The sequence below is a fragment of the Mauremys reevesii genome, linkage group 10, assembly GCF_016161935.1.
Source record: "Mauremys reevesii isolate NIE-2019 linkage group 10, ASM1616193v1, whole genome shotgun sequence".
Lineage (NCBI taxonomy): Eukaryota > Metazoa > Chordata > Testudines > Geoemydidae > Mauremys > Mauremys reevesii.
In genome coordinates this window covers 44,109,032-44,125,694 of record NC_052632.1, presented here as the reverse complement: position 1 = coordinate 44,125,694, position 16,663 = coordinate 44,109,032, and the positions used below count along the sequence as shown (strand labels likewise).

Genomic DNA, 16,663 nt, shown 5'->3' with positions numbered 1-16,663 from the left:
ACTTCACACCACTGTAAATGGGAGAAGACTTGGGTTCTAGATGTGGCTCTTGGCAAGTTGCCAGGAGGACCCTTAACCTGGCAAAATTTTGGCACTATTGCTTTAGAGTGTACTGTCTCTTTAAGGGCCATGTTGGATGATGTTTCACTGTTTAAAATGAGAGTAAATTCAGGTTATCCCACTGCACTTCAGATGAGATTGTAGAGTAACCTCAAGGAGAAATGGATAGCCATTTTAGAGCCAGAAAGCACTACCGGGTAAATAACCTAGGGCAGGGGTTCTCACGACACTCTCAAATCTCAGAGTTTGGCCACCATCTCTTGCTGGGGGCTGCTCTGACAATCCTTCCTAAAATATTTAATTAACTTTAGGAAAAACAAATAAATATGCACAGATACACATCCAAATTCCGACCTATCTCTGTCCCTATCTCCCGTGGCCTTTCAGTGAGACCCTGCCCTGGGGAAGGTGGGTTGGGAACTCACCAGCTGCCTGCGGAGTCCCAGACTCTCCATGCCCTGGCTAGGCGGGAGTGGGGAAGCTGATCAGAGGAGTGCCCCAGCAACCGAACATTGCAGCTGCTTCCACAGATAACTGCTGCAGGCCCCCCACACACTGGTCCCTCGTGTCTCCAGACGCGCTGCCCAGAATGCAGGGCACCGATACCTGCTGGTGGCACCAGCACAAACAGCAAAGCAGCGCATCTCACTGCCCTTGGTAACAGCTATTCAGGAGCAACAGCTGGGTGCTGCAGGGAGAGGCCACTGTTTTCTGGGAGGGGAGACTGAGGGAAAGGGGTGGGCTGTGACTCAAGCTGTTCGGGAGGCAGTGGAACCTTTACATTGTCTTCCCCCCACACTATAAACATATACATTTTTGGGGGGGACAATGCCCCCCAATTTCCATCCATACTTTAGAGGCTGTCGTGGCTGCAAAAAAATCTGCAGGTGGCTGCATTTGAGAAACACTGACCTGGGGTATCAGCCTCTCTTCAGGTGCCTGCACAGACACGGACATTCATTACATGCTTATCTCTTGAGTAAACAGCTTGGTGATGTATTTATAACCTGCCAGCTTTTCTAAATTCTCAAACGCCATGTTCAGGGGAAAAAGAAAGCCAGACAATCTGCTGGCAAGCAGGCACTGCTTGGTGATGGGGAGAAACGTAACAATCTGGCACAGCCTGATAGCTCCCAGCACCTCCCTGGCCCTGCAAGGAAATTCCAGTGTATGGATGTTGATACTCTGGTTCCCAGGTTGGTTTGATTGGAGCCCCCTGTCTTGGCTATGGCCTAAGAACTGATCACCTCCCAGTCCCCTGCTCCCTCCACAGGAGCAGGGAAGAAGCTCCCTATATTTATACCCATGTCTCAGGAGCACATCTGCAGTGGAGGAAAGGCTGGTCAAGTGTCATGCATTTTTTCTCTTCTCTGTACCCCAGCTAGTCCTGGGTTCCCCAGTTTTGGGAGCACCGATTTTATGCAATTGTGCCATTTCCTGTCCTGCTCCACATAGTGGCATGGCTAAGAAGGGAGGGTCCTCAGTCACTGTGAAATCTCTGGGGTTCATCTGTGTGTTCTTAATAATAATAATTTGTATTAGAGTAGTGCCAAAGGTCCCCAATCAAGATCAGAGCCCCATTGTGCTTGGCACTGTGTGGGGACACAGTGAGGGGCAGTCACCCCAAGTAGTTTGTAAATAGACAAGACAGATGAAAGTAGGGAAGAGAAGCAGAGGCATGGGGGGTTGGGCGGGAGTGGCTTTCCCCAGGTCACACAGCAGGTCAGAAGCAGAGCTGGAAACAGAATCCAGGCCTCCTAGTTCCAATCAGAGAACAGAAACAATACCATGTGAATTGGGTGACCAAACACACAATAATGAACTGTGAGTAGATGAAGCGAACGAATCCATAGCCTGAAAATTGTCTATCCAAAGCCATTCATTAATACTGATGAATAAATATGTCTGATAGGATCACAGTCCATTCACAAATGACTCTGGATAGGATTAATTCAGGCACAAATATTTGCGATGAGTAGAATCATAGGACTGGAAGGGAACCTTGAGAGGTCATCTAGTCCAGTCCCCTGCCTCATGGCAGGACTAAGTATTATCTAGACCATCCCTGACAGGTGTTTATTTAACCTGCTCTTAAAAATCTCCAATGATGGAGATTCCACAAACTCCCTAGGCAATTTATTCCAGTGCTTGACCACCCTGACAGGAAGTTTTTCCTAATGTCCAGCCTAAACCTCCCTTGCTGCAATTTAAGCCCATTACTTCTTGTCCTATCATCAATGATTAAGCAGAACAATTAACCCTCCTCCTTGTAACAACCTTTTATGTACTTGAAAACTGTTCTCATGTCCCCTCTCAGTTTTCTCTTTTCTACACTAAACAAACCCAATTTTTTCAGTTTTCCCTCATAGGTCATGTTTTCTAGACCTTTAATCATTTTTGTTGCTTTTCTCTGGACTTTCTTCAATTTGTCCACATCTTTCCTGAAATGTGGCACCCAGAACTGGACACAACACTCCAGTGGAGGCCTAATTAGTATGGAGTAGAGTGGAAGAATTATTTCTCATGTCTTGCTTATAAAACTTCTGCTAATACATCCCAGAATGATGTTTGCCTTTTTTGAAACAGTGTTACACTATTGACTCCTATTTAGTTTGTGGTCCACTATGACCCCCAGATCCCTTTCTGCAGTACTCCTTCCTAGGCAGTCGTTTCCCATTTTGTATGTGTGCAACTGATTGTTCTTTCCTAGATGGAGTACTTTGCATTTGTCCTTATGGTCTGAAGTAAATAGGATGAAATTCAATTTCTCCAGTTTGTCCAGATCATTTTGAATTATGATCCTATCCTCCCAGCTTGGTATCGTTCACACACTTTATAAGTGTACTGTCTATGCCATTATCTAAATCATTGATTAAGATATTGAACAGAACTGGACCCAGAACAGATCCCTGTGGGACCCCACTCGTTATGCCCTTTCAGCATGACTGTGAACCAGTGATAACTACTCTCTGGGAACCAATTATGCACCCACCTTACAGTAGCTCCATCTAGATTGTATTTCCTAGTTTGTTTATGAGAAGGTCATGTGAGATGGTATAAAAAGCTTTACTAACATCAAGATATACCACGTCTACTGCTTCCCCCTATCCACAAGGTTTGTTAGCTGTCAAAGAAAGCTATCGGGTTTGTTTGACATGAGTAGTTTGACTATCTCTAGCCTAGGAGTCTTTGTAGTGTTGAAGGAGCATGAATCTGTTCCTTTCTGTGCTATGGTTCTGCTGGTCCAAGAGGAGTTAAATAATTTGGCTGCTTCTTGTACTGAACTTGTTTAAAACATCAGCAATTAAGAGCTAATCAGGCACACTTTTCCCCTGCTACCCTCCCATCTCACAGTGGGCAACTGCCCCTAATTTGAGTCTGATAACATGACCAACATGTGGTTTATTGCACCTTTGCTACCAGCGACACTAAGACAGGTGTGGCTACCATTGGCATGACATCTCCAGATTCTCTGGAACACTCCAGAGATCGGGCTCTCCAGCGAGGTGTTACACTGCAAGTGTAAGGGACAGATGGCGATGTATTGCCACTGGGGACTACAATGCAGAGCTCAGCAGTGCAAGCCCAGGCCTGTCTTTGGTACAGGACTGAGCTGAAACAGCTGGTTCTCGAGGATGACCCAACAGTAGGAAGGTTTCTTGGTTTTGGGTGGAGTGGCGAGAGATCTCCTTGTTGGGGTGTCACATGCTACAAAGCAGTGAGGTGTTAGGGAGGCTTGTTACTCCTCCTCCTTGGGCAAGGTTAGTCTGTCCTGCTCACTGGAATCACACAGACAGTTCTCGCATCTCTTACCCTGAAGTGCCAACAGCTGATCTGTCTCAGATGACAAGTTCCCATGCAGCTCTCCTCACTGTGCAGGCCAGAAATGTACAGCTGTAGCAGGGAGCCATGTGAGACTGGATTGGCTGTGGGGGCAGGGCGTGAGATGGAGGGCTAGCTGACCAGAGAGAGACAGAACGATGTGCGGGGCGAGAGGGAAGTGAGGGTCTGTCTGGGTTGGGGCCTAGCTGATATGGGGAAATGGCTGCATGTATGGGCAGGCTGAGGAGAGGCTAACATGCAGTCACTCTCCCTTGTTTACTAGCCACCCCCACTGTCCTCATTCTGTCTCTCTAGCTAGCCAGCCCCCTACACACAGAGCAGGGGTGTGGAGAGTAGTTAAGGAGAGGGTGGGGAACAGTAGCCAGACAGACTGTGCAGGGGTCAGTAGGAGGCAGGGTTAGTTCGTATGCATGGGCTAGTTAGGAGGACAGTGTGAGTGTGATAAGGCTAGCTGGCGAGGAGGGGAGGGGTGAAGCGTCCTACTCTGTGGGTGGAAACCCAGTGTTGTGATAGAGCAGTTTGATTCACCTGCATGGAGCTTGTGCCTTGCCTTCTGAGGGAGAAATTGCTGCTGCAGGGGGGAAAATAGTCACCTAATATTGAGACTTAAGTTCCTTCTGAGGGTAGGGAGTTCAGGCATCCATCCACAGCTCCTCTTGCCACTAAATGCAGAGGGGCTCTAAATTACTGGCCCTACACACACGGACATGTGTGCGTGCTTTCTATCCCGGCTCTTTCTCAGAGTTGAAGGGGTAGAACTTGTAAGATGTTCATTTCCCAAGTTCACTCTACTCCCCCACCCCCATTTGTTCCCATCTCACATGTTGGAGTTGTACAAGCACTGCATGAATTCAGCCCCACAGTGAGTGTGGGGGAGAACCTTCTCAAAGGCTGCAGTGCAGCAACACAACCAGCCACTTATCCGTTCCTGTTGGTGCTAGAAGGGGCCATGGGCTCAGGAACCGGATGAACAGACAACCCCGACTTCCTCTGTGGGCTTGTGAGGTTAGAGCAGGGCAAAGGCTTCAACAAAGATTTTGCTAATGTTCACTTGAACTAAAATGTAAATTCATTCAGTTCATCGTAGTCATTTGTATTTGCTTTCTAAAAGTATTCCTGCAAACAAGCGTCCTGGCAGGAATGACTGTGGAAAGAGCCAGTTTTAAATAACTAGGAGAGAATATTCTTGGAAAGCAGATTTTGACCACGTAAATGCAAGTATTTGCCCTAGAAAACTTGTCTTAAATTCCTCCGGTCGGGGGACAGAAACAAGACCACATGCCTCTGATTCCACCAGACAGGACCATTATGGTCAACCTCTGATCTGTGCATCCAGTCAAAACAAGCAAGAGTGGTTCAGATTTTGAATGTTAAATACAATAAAAATCTTTGCTCAGACAAAGTTTGAAATGAGAAAGAGGCAAAACTGACTGAATAATAAATCTAATTTGCTGAGCTTTGCCAGTGGCACCTACCCTAACATTCAGTACTAGTATGTAGTACCATGTGTCGGTCATTTGAGGTCAAGGCCGTTGTTTCCTTAGTGAAATTAAATGTGTAGCTGGAGAACAGTGGAATCTCCTTCTTGAGAAATCTGTTTTTAAACAGCAAAACAGCAGCTCTGGTTAAATTTTTGTTTTGGAGAAAAAATGGTGCTTTGATTACGATGGACTTTTCTGTAGGACTTTTTTTTTCGTCAAAAAAACAAAATGATTTTTGCTTTTGGAAACCAAAAACTGGAAAAAAAATTCAGGTTTGGGATTTTTCGAATTTTTTTTATTAAAAACATGAAAACTTCTGAAGAAAAATTTAAATGACAACTTTTAAAAAAAGTATTTTCCCTAGGAACAAAAAACCTTTCCCCATCCAGTGCTATCAAACAGGTTGCTGATCTTGTCCTCTGCCTCTGCTGAGTACTGGTAAGGGGTGTAAGTTTAGCCTGGAGAATATACAGTTCTCAGGGTCTGTAACTTAATGTTATGGGTATCTCAGTTCCAGAAAGACATTGGCACATTTGAGGACTTCAGAGAAGCCCAAAAAACATGCTTAAAAGGAGGGATCGGCTTGTGAGGAAAGAATAAGAGTGGAGAGCAGTAGCTGCTGGCTGGGCACCCAGCTCTGAAGGCAGCACTGCCCCAGCAGCAGCACAGAAATAAGGGTGGTTAATGTGAAAAGTGATATTCATTAATATCACTTTTCACAGCAGATTAGTGCCCCATTGCCATCCTTACTTCTGCACTGGTGATGCCACTCTGGGCTGATAGCCAGAGGCCCACAGCATCCCGGTGAGAGACTGCAGGGGGTAAGGAGAGCCCGAGCCCAGGCTGCCTTCTGGTGTGGGAATGGTGGGGGTGGAAAGGAGAACATGAGCTCGGGCTGCCTCCAGTGAGGGCTTGGTGGGGGGACGAGCCCGAGCCTGGGTGGCAGGGCTCTGGCTGTTCCTTTTATCCCCACCTCCTGGGTGTGCATGGCCCTTCTGCACAAGCCCCAGCCACCCAGGGCTGACAGCCAGAGTTCTTAAAAAATAAACACACAGCTTGCACCTCCCTTGATACAGATGACTTTGGCCTAGATGACCTCCTGAGGTCTCTTCCAACCCTAATCTTCTATGATTCATGATTCTATGATTCCCATGCCTCCCATGGGAGGCCTGCCCCATAGTCTGAGAAGTGCTGCTCTAGAGAATGTAGTGCAGGGTGCAGTCCTGCACTGGGGATGGAGAAGATGGGTCAAATTATAGTGCTACAGTAGATCCTCAAGGTCCCAACATTGTTTGGGGGCCCCAGTTTGCTAGGTGTTGAAAATGACCTCCAGGGCATTGTTAATCTCTAATGTTCACTGTCAAGGCAAACCCCCATTGGAAAGTCTGTAGCATGACCCAGGACCTTCTCTGAGATCTCTGAACGAAAGCCGATCCACTGGAGGGAGTCTAGACAGTAGGCTTCCAAATTGTACACCCCTGCATTTCTTTAAATGGCACGATCAAGCTTTTGTTTAATGCCACTGGAGCAGCCTCTAGCATTCCTGCTGAAGCCCTAGTAACTTGCATTCCCACTGCATAGAATGACCAAGAGCCCTGGCAAGTGTTACCTCCAGAGGAAATCCTGGCCCCACTAATTCAAACTCCAACTGATTTCAGTGGGGCAGTATTTCACCCCTGTACATGGTGACCTGCTGTTTGCCTTGTAAACGTGACCCCTTTTGCAGCAAAGTGTCATTTGGGGGGAATGGGTGCCCCTCTGCTCCTACGCATCATCACAACCTTCCTTAATGCGTTGTGACTGCTAGAGATTGACATCTGTACCTAAGCAGAGTCCTTGTTAGAGGAATAAAGCTAACGAGGTCTGGTCTTGGATGTTGCCCTCAGCAGGAAGTTATGTAGCTGTAGTGCAAATTAAGCTTTCCACCTGGGCAATGAAAATACACAATTTCAAAGTGAATATCATAAAAAAAAATGGGTTGTAATGAATTATAAAGAGCAAGGCAAATATTTGAATAGCTGCGCGGCTGCAAAGGTCGAGGAGGTTGGGATAGAGAAGAGAAAAGCAGTTTTACACTTGCTTTCTGTCAATATTTAATGTTTCTGTTATCAATGAGATGGGAGGATAAAGAGAATGGATGGCTCCAGGGGCTGCAGAGCCATTTGTCTCTAGGTCACTAGTTCAGATCCAGCTTGGTAGTGAATGGACATTATATGCCATCTTATGGCTGTTTGACTATTTATCTCTGATCAATTTTCAGCAGACACGTGTCTGTTACAAAGTCATCACCACAGCTGGCCCCGTTGGTCCCCAGGTCCCATTCAGAGGCAGCCTCTCAGTCCTGGAGGGTGGTCTCTCTAGAGCAGGGTGAAAGCACGTTGGTAAGAGGGTACAGGGAAGTTTGTCCTGCCTCTGCCTGGCCTGCAAGTCATCAGGGCTATCACACTGGCACCTTTCACTGGCACCAAACACACTGTGATTTAAGGACAGGATGATCAAATCTATCTAGAATCAGGTGCTATCTAGAGGCTGCTGTAGCCTGTCACTTTGCCATCCATAGGACTCTCTTCTAGTCTACTCCATATGACGTTCCTTTCCCGGTGCGTTCTGGGCACTGTGATAAGGCTGCTCTCCTCTTGGAGAGCTCAGATCTATTTCCCAGCCAGCAGCAGCAGCTCCTCATTCGAAGTCCATGCCTCCCCAGTCGTGGCCATTTTTTCCAGACAGTTATTTTTGTGTAGAGTTTTCTGCTAGGTTATATTCTAGCCCCAGGCTGCCGTGTCATGGTAACACAGTGTCTCAGGTGAAGGAGTGCTGGAGTCCAGCCAAGGCTGGCTCCAGCTTTTTTGCCGCCCCAAGTGGCGAAGCAAAAAAAGCTGTGATTGGCGGCACTTCAGCGGCGGCTCTACTGCGCCGCTTCATTCTTCGGTGGCAGGTCCTTCCCTCCGAGAGGAAGTGAGGGACCCACCGCCGAATTGCTGCCGAAGACCCGGACATGCCACCCCTTTCCATTGGCCGCCCCAAGCACCTGCTTCCTTTGCTGATGCCTGGAGCCGGCCCTGAGTCCAGCACAGGGAGATTTGGATTCCAACCATGGTGGTTTCATAAGAGGCCAGTAAATAAGGGGGAGCCAGGTGACCTAGATATAAACTCTTCCCATAGATGCTACATACGCTGGTAATGGGCCAGTCACCTACTGTACTGATATAGCCCCATGGTGCTCTTGTCACACTGAGACCCATCATGTTGCCACATGGGGCATTGGTGGAGCACCCCAGTGCTGTGTCTTGTGTTCTGAATTCCAGATTAAGCCCATGTGTAGCAGCATGAGCAGCTGAGGAGCCACTGGTAACCCTGTAACTAATGTGGAGAGAGTCCAATGAGCACAGGGACCAAGAGGGTCAAGGCCTGATGGGTATCTGCTGAGATACATGGAAGCTGCTGAGATTCAGACCTACATGGGCCTGTGCTAGGCAGTTTAGAAGGTCTCCATTCTCAGTGGCATTGGGAAACTGTCGTAAGGGACAAACCATCTCAAGCAGTCCATGTGTCACAGCAAACCTGCCAAAGAAGATCAGTGCAGACCTCTGCTTAGCCAGGGCTGCGTCTTCTGTGGCTAAGCTGCCTAAAATGATGTGTACAGCACATATATTAGCAGCTGCCAATGGGATCCTTTTGATTGAGGGTTTCATTAGAAACTGGGATGTTGATCCCACCGCCCTGGTCTTTCCGCTTGCAATCCATGGTATAGTGTTTGGGCAGCATGAGAGACGTGCTCAGCCAAACGTGCCAAGTGTTTCTGCCAGATGTGCCTGGCACCACATAGCAGATAAATCCATTTTGCCTTAGCCTTAGCAAAGGGCAGCAGTGTAATTGCTGCCCTCAGAAAACGACAGTGAACCCACTTCCAATAAGGCTCTCTGGATTGTAGTCATGTCAGGTAAAGAACGTAATGAGACAGCTGGCGAGAGCAGAGTTTCCTCTCTGCTGCTTTATTATCAAATGAGACAGGTGGGAGAGATGGACGCTGGACCCACAAGTGAGGCAGAGAACCTGCCTGACAATTTCACAGGGCCAAATGGTTAAAAAGCAACCCCAGGAAAGGAGCTGTCTCTGAAACCGAACCTCACCCACAGCTGGTTGCAGGTGTGAGCCTAGGGGGTTTGGGGCCGTAATAGTAGGGTGTAGCAGCAGGGAACCACATTGGTTAAGAGAGTATATAAAACTGGGTACCTACTTTCCGCAGACAGGACACTGAGGAATGAATGGGAACGGGACAGAGAAGAATCACTCAACAGGGCAGGAAAAATAAAAATGACCTACTGTGATGATTTAGGCCATATGTTCAGCAAAGGGGCATCTGCCCTCGAACCGTGTGGCCATGCATGCTGTGCTTCAACCCTGTTCTACCTAGGCACGAGATCAGGTGGACCCTTCAGCGTACAAGCCACCACTAGCTGCTGTCCAAATGGACTCCACAGTAATGCGCACATGCATGGCCCCTTCATGCATTCCGGTACAGAGGATGGGTTGGGCAGTGGGTTAATGAACGAAACCCCAGGTCTCCTGGTTTGAAGGAGTGTAATGTAGCCTGTGGAATGCACTGAATCACTGCAGGGGCTCTAGACCTAGACAGCAGCTGCATACCTCTTGCAGCTCGCGCCCACTGTGTAGTGAAGAAGGCTGAGTACACCCAGGCCTTGCTGACATTTTTTGCTTGTCCCCAGACCTGAGATACTAGCATGGCCATGGAGTAGTTGTGAGCTGGAAGGGCACTGTGGGTACTGTCATGCAAGGGAGCTCCCTTAAGGGCAAGAGCTGCCTTTTCAAGTACGAGATGCAATGGGGGGTAGGGGATGGGGGGTGTCAGTTGAGCTGAGGGACCAGGAATCCTCCTACCTGCAGGGATGGCTCAGGGGGCAATTGGTTGGGCAGCATGCCCAGCAGCATTGCTAACCATTTCTCTGCACACATAAGGGCTGAGGCCTGGTCAGTCCCCCATGGGGCTGTGGAGCACTGCTGGGTACATTAGTTGGGTTCCCCACTCAGGAAAGCACCAGCTGCCCCTCCTCCCTTGACCTTGTGCAGATGGCTTAGAGGATGAAGAAACTTTGTGGGTGCTTGTCTTCCAGAGTGCTCCCAAGCCATCTTTTGCCCAAAGCAATTCCCACGTCACTCCTGGAAGTTCTGAACAGCCACGGTGGGGTGCTGTCTCCACAGCACACCCTGTGGGGGGGTGGGGGAGAGAGAGGATAGAAAGCTCCAGCCCTGAGCACATTTATTTTTTAACCACTTCTTTCTCAGCACCAATATGCAGACGTGACAGGGAGAGCCAAATGGCCCCTTTCCATTAGTTAAAGGGGGAAAATCACCCCAGGGGGTGCCGGCTTTGCATCTGATGTGACACGGAGTAGTGTGAAGGGTTGATGAGTGAGAGCCATACTAATGAAGTTATTTTCTAAGTGCAGCTGTGGAAAGAGCTGTGGTGAAGACAGTTTCAGGACATGCAATTATCCAGTTTACCAGCTTAATGCATTCAACTTAACCTCATTTATATGAAGTAGAAATCAATGTGTAACTTTTTCCGGGCTGCAAGTTGACATTTTACTTCTGCTTCTCTCAGAAAGATGAATTTTCTCAGCTCCCTCTTCCATGTCAACCCAAGCGTACTCCCCCCGCCCTCCCTCCCCCCGGCTCTGAGCTAAAAGGAATAATGTGAGGGCAGAAGGAAAGGCTGGGGCCGTTCTCCATGATCCTTTTGGCAACTGGGGCTTTGAATGTCCAGCGTGGGGGTGAGGCCTGACAGTGCATTTACAACAGAAATCCAAAAGCCTTTCTCGTTTCAATCCACCATCACTTAATCAAGAGAGAGGCCAATTCCGTTGTTAATGGAGTTAATCATCAGGCCATTGGGGATTCTGAGACCTCAAGGAGGCTCCCTTACCTGGAGCTCCAGCAGCAGAGCTTCCAGACAGAAGCTTGGACCTTCTCTGCACTACAGCAGCATCTCCCACCACGAAGAGGGGCATTAGTATCCTAGCAGCAATCCTCCTCCTTCTTTCAGTTAGAAACACAGCCAAAGCAAACTGCATGCAGCTGCTGGAGAGGGCTCTTTGGGATCCCCGGGCTAAAATTCTGCCACCAAACTGGAGAGGGTGCTTGAGGGAATTTCCTTGCCTCTGGAGGAGTCATCCCCTCTCTGGATATTGCTAAGCCATCCCTGCCATGGATAGCTTCTCCCTGGTGATTGTTGCAATCCCCATGAAGTGTGTGGAATGGAACAGGGTGCACTAAGGGTTGGGGATTTTCAAAACACTTGCTGGGAGAAGAAACCCCAAAGTTACCTCCCACCCACCCCCATCCACCCCTTCATCAGATGACACATGCCAAACTCTGGGCTGTATTCTCCATATGCTCTGCACAGTGTCGGGAACAAAGGATAAGCCTTCCAAAGAGCCAGTTGGGTCCATGCTGCCACCCACCTCTTTCTTTGATTCTCTTCCAGCCAAGAAAGCAATTTTTGTTTAAATACAAAAACAAGTGACTGGGTTGCCCAGATTCTGTCCCTCCTCACTGCAGTGCCCTAGGGTTTATCCCATGTTCCTGGCAAAGTTTTGTGGTAGCCCCTTATTTCATGCATTGGCAGCACATCACTGGCTAGTGCACAAAAATCCCAGACAGCATGGCAGCCCAAACTCCTCTTGAGGCAGTGAGAGTCACAATGCATGACTCAGCATTTGTGCTGCTGAATGCTCGGCAGCATCTGCAGGATGGACAATGGCAGCAGGTTGTCTGCTTAATACAGATCCCAAGCTGGGTCACTCTTCAGAGCTATTGGCTCCCACCTTGCTGGTCTCCACAGCTGATGTGACTTGCAGATTTCCATGAAATTGTCAGGCTGGTCAAGGGCAAAATGCTTCATTTTCTAAAAGGAAAAAATGAGGTTTTGTTTGTTTGGACAGTGGAAAATGGCAAAGATCTACCCTGCAGAGCACAATAGCAAATGGCCACCTGCTGAACTGCAGGTAAATGGATCATCACCATTTTCTCCAGGAAGGTCTCCTCCCATGTTTATGGGAAAAGCCAGAAATCAGAACTGACCAGAGGAAATCTGCCTGTTGGTGAAAGGAATGAAAATAGAGGGAGGCCTGGAATGAACACAGGAACTTCTGAGTTCATACATCGGTCCATGAATGTCAAGACCTCAGTTTCCCTATCAGTAGAACAGAGTTAACAATAGCTGAACTACTTCATGTGGGGCTTGAGAGGTTTAAGATAGCTAATGTTTGCAAAGCACCTTGGAGCTAGAGGACCAGGATCTGTCCTGATCTGCATTCTGAGCAATCCAGCTCAGATACTATTTCAAAATACAATTATCCCTGTGTCGCTCTTTGGCCAGCCATGCACCTCTTATCTCCCCACTCTAGAAAGACAGTCCTAGGCTAAGCTAAGGCTTATCTATCCCTCTGTTCCACACTTATTGTCTCCTGTGGCCCCACATTGTATTGCAAACCTGCAGAAGCACCATCCAGTGGGGTCTTTTACCTCCTCTTCCTTGATTTATTTACTTTGCTGACCATGGAGAGACTCATTAGCTCAAGATCCTGGAACATGATTGTGTCACCAAACTTCATGGCCACTGTCCCCTAAGGGGCAGTAATTACAACAGTGACAGTGACACAGGAAGGAGATAGGCAGAGTGGTTTTGGAAAGGAGTGATGGGCTGGTAACAATGATAGTCAACAATTTCAGGGCTAGAAGGGTCCACTGTGATCATCTAGTCCAGGGGTTCCCAAACTTGGTTCATGGCTTGTTCAGGGTAAGCCTCTGGTGAGCCGCGAGACTCTTTGTTTGCCTGAGTGTCCGCAGGTACGGCTGCTCGCAGCTCCCAGTGGCTGCGGTTCGCCATTCCCAGCCACTGGGAGCTGCGAGCGGCCGTACCTACGGACGCTCAGGTAAGCAAAGCATCTCACGGCCCACCAGGGGCTTACCCTGAACAAGCTGCAAACCAAGTTTGGGAACCCCTGATCTAGTCTGACTTTCTGTGCAGCACAGACCAGAGACCTGCCCCTAAACAATCCCCGTTGGAACCAGAGCTGACTGTTTAGAAAAACGTCCCATCTGGATTTAAATAGTGCTAGTGATGGAGAATCCACCCTGATCCTTGGTCAATTGTTCCAATGGATAGTTACCTTCACTATGAAGACCATGCTCTTGCTGGATGTGTTCAGTGTGATGAGCTGCCTGTATCATTCCCCTACCCCAGAGAGTCTACGCTTTACGGATAGGCCTAACCAGGGCAGCTATGTTGTGAAAGCAGAGAGATTGGTGTGAGAGGGGAGTGGGAGGTTGTTCTGAGCAGTGGGGCATCATGAGAGAAGGCGTGAAGTAAGCAATGGGGCAGGCAATAAAGGGATCGGTTGGGAGAGAGGCTGTGGAGGTGCACAGGGAGTGAAGGATGAAACAAGGGCAGAAGGGGTAGGTAATGGGGGTTTGCACAGAGCCATCAAAGGGAGGCTGAGAAGCTAGATTCACTCCTCTGGTGGCTCTGCTGAAATCCCAGGTTTGGCACCAGTGATGAACTGGGTCCCAGGAGTTCAGAGACAGAGGAAGCCAGCAAAGGATTCCTAACAAAGGGGCAGGCCCAGTTGGAGTGGCAGGCGTGGAAGTCATCCTAGTAGCTGGTGAGAGCAGGGCTAGGATGCAAGGAGGCAGAGATGGCAGCTGTCAAGGTGAGTGAGGACCAGGGGATGGAGAAGGAAGGGCAGGTTTTAGAGCTGTTGGAAAACAGCTGACATGGCAAGAGCCTGAAGGTGGGGGAGGAGCCAGTGCTGACACTGATCTCAGGGGTGGGGGTGGGGGTGAGAAACCCCCCTCTTCTGAACTCTGCCCAACACTGAGGCGATAAGCCAGAGTCTTCTCCATCCCCAGCAGGGAGAGGCCAAGAGACTCTTCTCCATGAGCATGGGTCAGGGTCCTGCTCAGTCTCTGTCAGGGAGAGGTTGGGAGCCTTCCCTGGCTCAGGGTCTGGTAGACTCATCTCCGTCCCCGTGGTGGAGAGGCAGGGAATCCTACAGCAGGTGGCTCAGAGAAAACCTCTCTCAGCATTGGTGGTGACAAGCAATCAAACAAGCAGCAAGGATGCCTCCTTGTAAACATTGTGAGGAAACAGTGAGGATAATAGCTCGTAAAGCAGCTGATAGGCCTGTTCCTCCCAGGGTCCCTGGAGGGGTAGAGAGCATTTAAGACGCAGCAGCTGTGTTTGGTTTTTTTTGGCTTTGCACAGCAAACTGCCAAGTATTAATTCCCCTTGATTTGCTTTGTCTCAGCACAGCCCAGTCTGGAGTTGCTGTCCCCTGAATAGGGTTGATTAGACGCCTCTCCTGTCTGTTTTGCCCAAACATCAGCTAATTCCTTTTTACACTAACAAGGTGCCAGGCTTTTATTGGGCTATAAGAAGTAATGCTGCAACTGTCAACAGTTAATTAGATAAACTTAGCACTAGAGAGGTCCCTAGAGCATCAGCAGGGCCAGCCAGTGTTCCCCAGAGCTGGGCCAGAAGCCGAGTCCTAGATCTTGGCCCCTCTGACCCCAACCACCCCAGGTTGGGATTTGCACAAGGAGACTGTCTCTTGTGCCCAGCTCTTGTTAGTTATGGCAGCTCATCCTTACGGCTAAGCTTGGCACAGGGATTGAGGTAAAGGTAGGTGAGTTTGTGCCTCTCTGATGCTGGGGCTCATTTGTCCCATGACGGAGATTAGAGCAACCCGATGGCTACTCTGACTTGTGCCCTGACTCACCAGCCATGCTTCCTGCTCATCCTGCCGTGCCAAGGGGACTCCTGCAGAGGACGCTGTAGCGGTAGTTAAGCTGACTGTACACTGTCAGGGACTCCTCTTTTCTGGGCGATCTCCCAGGGGGCTATAATAGTGGCTCTGTCGCCTGTTTAGGGACCCAGCACACAGATGCATTTGGCTCCATGTGTTTGCCCTGCCATCCCTTCTCTCCTGCACCCTGAGTCCTAGCTGGAGATGCACAAAGGATTCTTCTTCTTCTGACTCATTGCTTCTGGCAGAAACACTACAGGGGTGTGGGGTGCTCCACCAGCCAGGTGGTTCCCACTATGACTGGGGACCTCTGTGGCCACCCCATGCCCTGGGTTGACAAGTGAGGTGGCTGCTTGTGTGTGGCTGATGAGAAAAGGATGGGCCAGGTAGAAGGAGTGCAGCAATGTATGGTTAGAGAGTATTATGCCTTCCCTGGTGGTCTCTTCTCTTCCTGGAAGGGTTTGTTGGCCTTGTCTCACATGGCAAGATAGAGCAGCTCATGGCTCCTCCCTCTGTACAGCGAACACGTACTCTATGAAATATATTTGCGCTACTGCATCCCTGCCAGGACGTATAAACCCCTTTGTGACATGGCTGCCTGAGCTGACCTTCCTGCAGTTAGTGAATAGCTCTGCGCTCAGTGCAGAGGGGGACATGTAGGAATGAATGCCAGTGTCTGAAGGAAATTGTCAGGGCATGTGCCTGGACCGACTGCTTGAGACTTTTTCTTCCGTTTCAGCCCTCCAGCTCTGGCAGATGGGTCTCCATCCCATGCCCAGGATACACCAGACACAGCTTCCAATTCTGGAGTGCAAAGGGAAAATTAGAGCTATGTGGAAGGCTGGACCAAATAAGAAAAGGGAATGTAACAGTCTCCTGTAAACCAGGAGCCACAGAAATTAGAAATGAGAGCGGCCTAGTGCTTCAGGGAGCGCCTCCTAGTACAGGATCATTCCCTGCACTGTATTTCTGTGCTGTTTTCAGATGAGTTTTATATGGGTGGGACATCCCCACATCCAAATGGTTGGACATCCCCACTTACCCTGGGAGACTCTCCTACAGCCTCCCATTGAGTGCTATCTTTCTTCCGGATATGAATCATAGAATATCAGGGTTGGAAGGGACCTCAGGAAATCATCTAGTCCAACCCCCAGCTCAAAGCAGGACCAATCCCCAGACAGATTTTTGCCCCAGATCCCTAAATGGCCCCCCTCAAGGATTGAACTCACAACCCTGGGTTTAGCAGGCCAAGGCTCAAACCACTGAGCTATCCCTCCCCTCATGTTGACTTCTGTTGCTCATTTGGGGGAATCTCCTGTTATTTCCTGCCTGTGCCTCAGCCTGTCTAGGTACAGTGTGGGGGGTGTATTGGTCCTGCTGGAAATAGGGTGTCAAGAAATGCTCTAGGAGAGGAAGCCCATTTTGCCACCATGGAAAAATCATTCCCAAACC

General features: G+C 49.1%; 1 protein-coding gene across 7 annotated transcripts in view; it reads left to right on the top strand.

Annotated features, from left to right (window-relative positions):
- Positions 1 to 16,663, top strand: part of HCN4 (hyperpolarization activated cyclic nucleotide gated potassium channel 4) — a 166,116-nt gene that overhangs the window by 44,814 nt on the left and 104,639 nt on the right. The gene's annotated exons all lie outside the window — the stretch shown is intronic.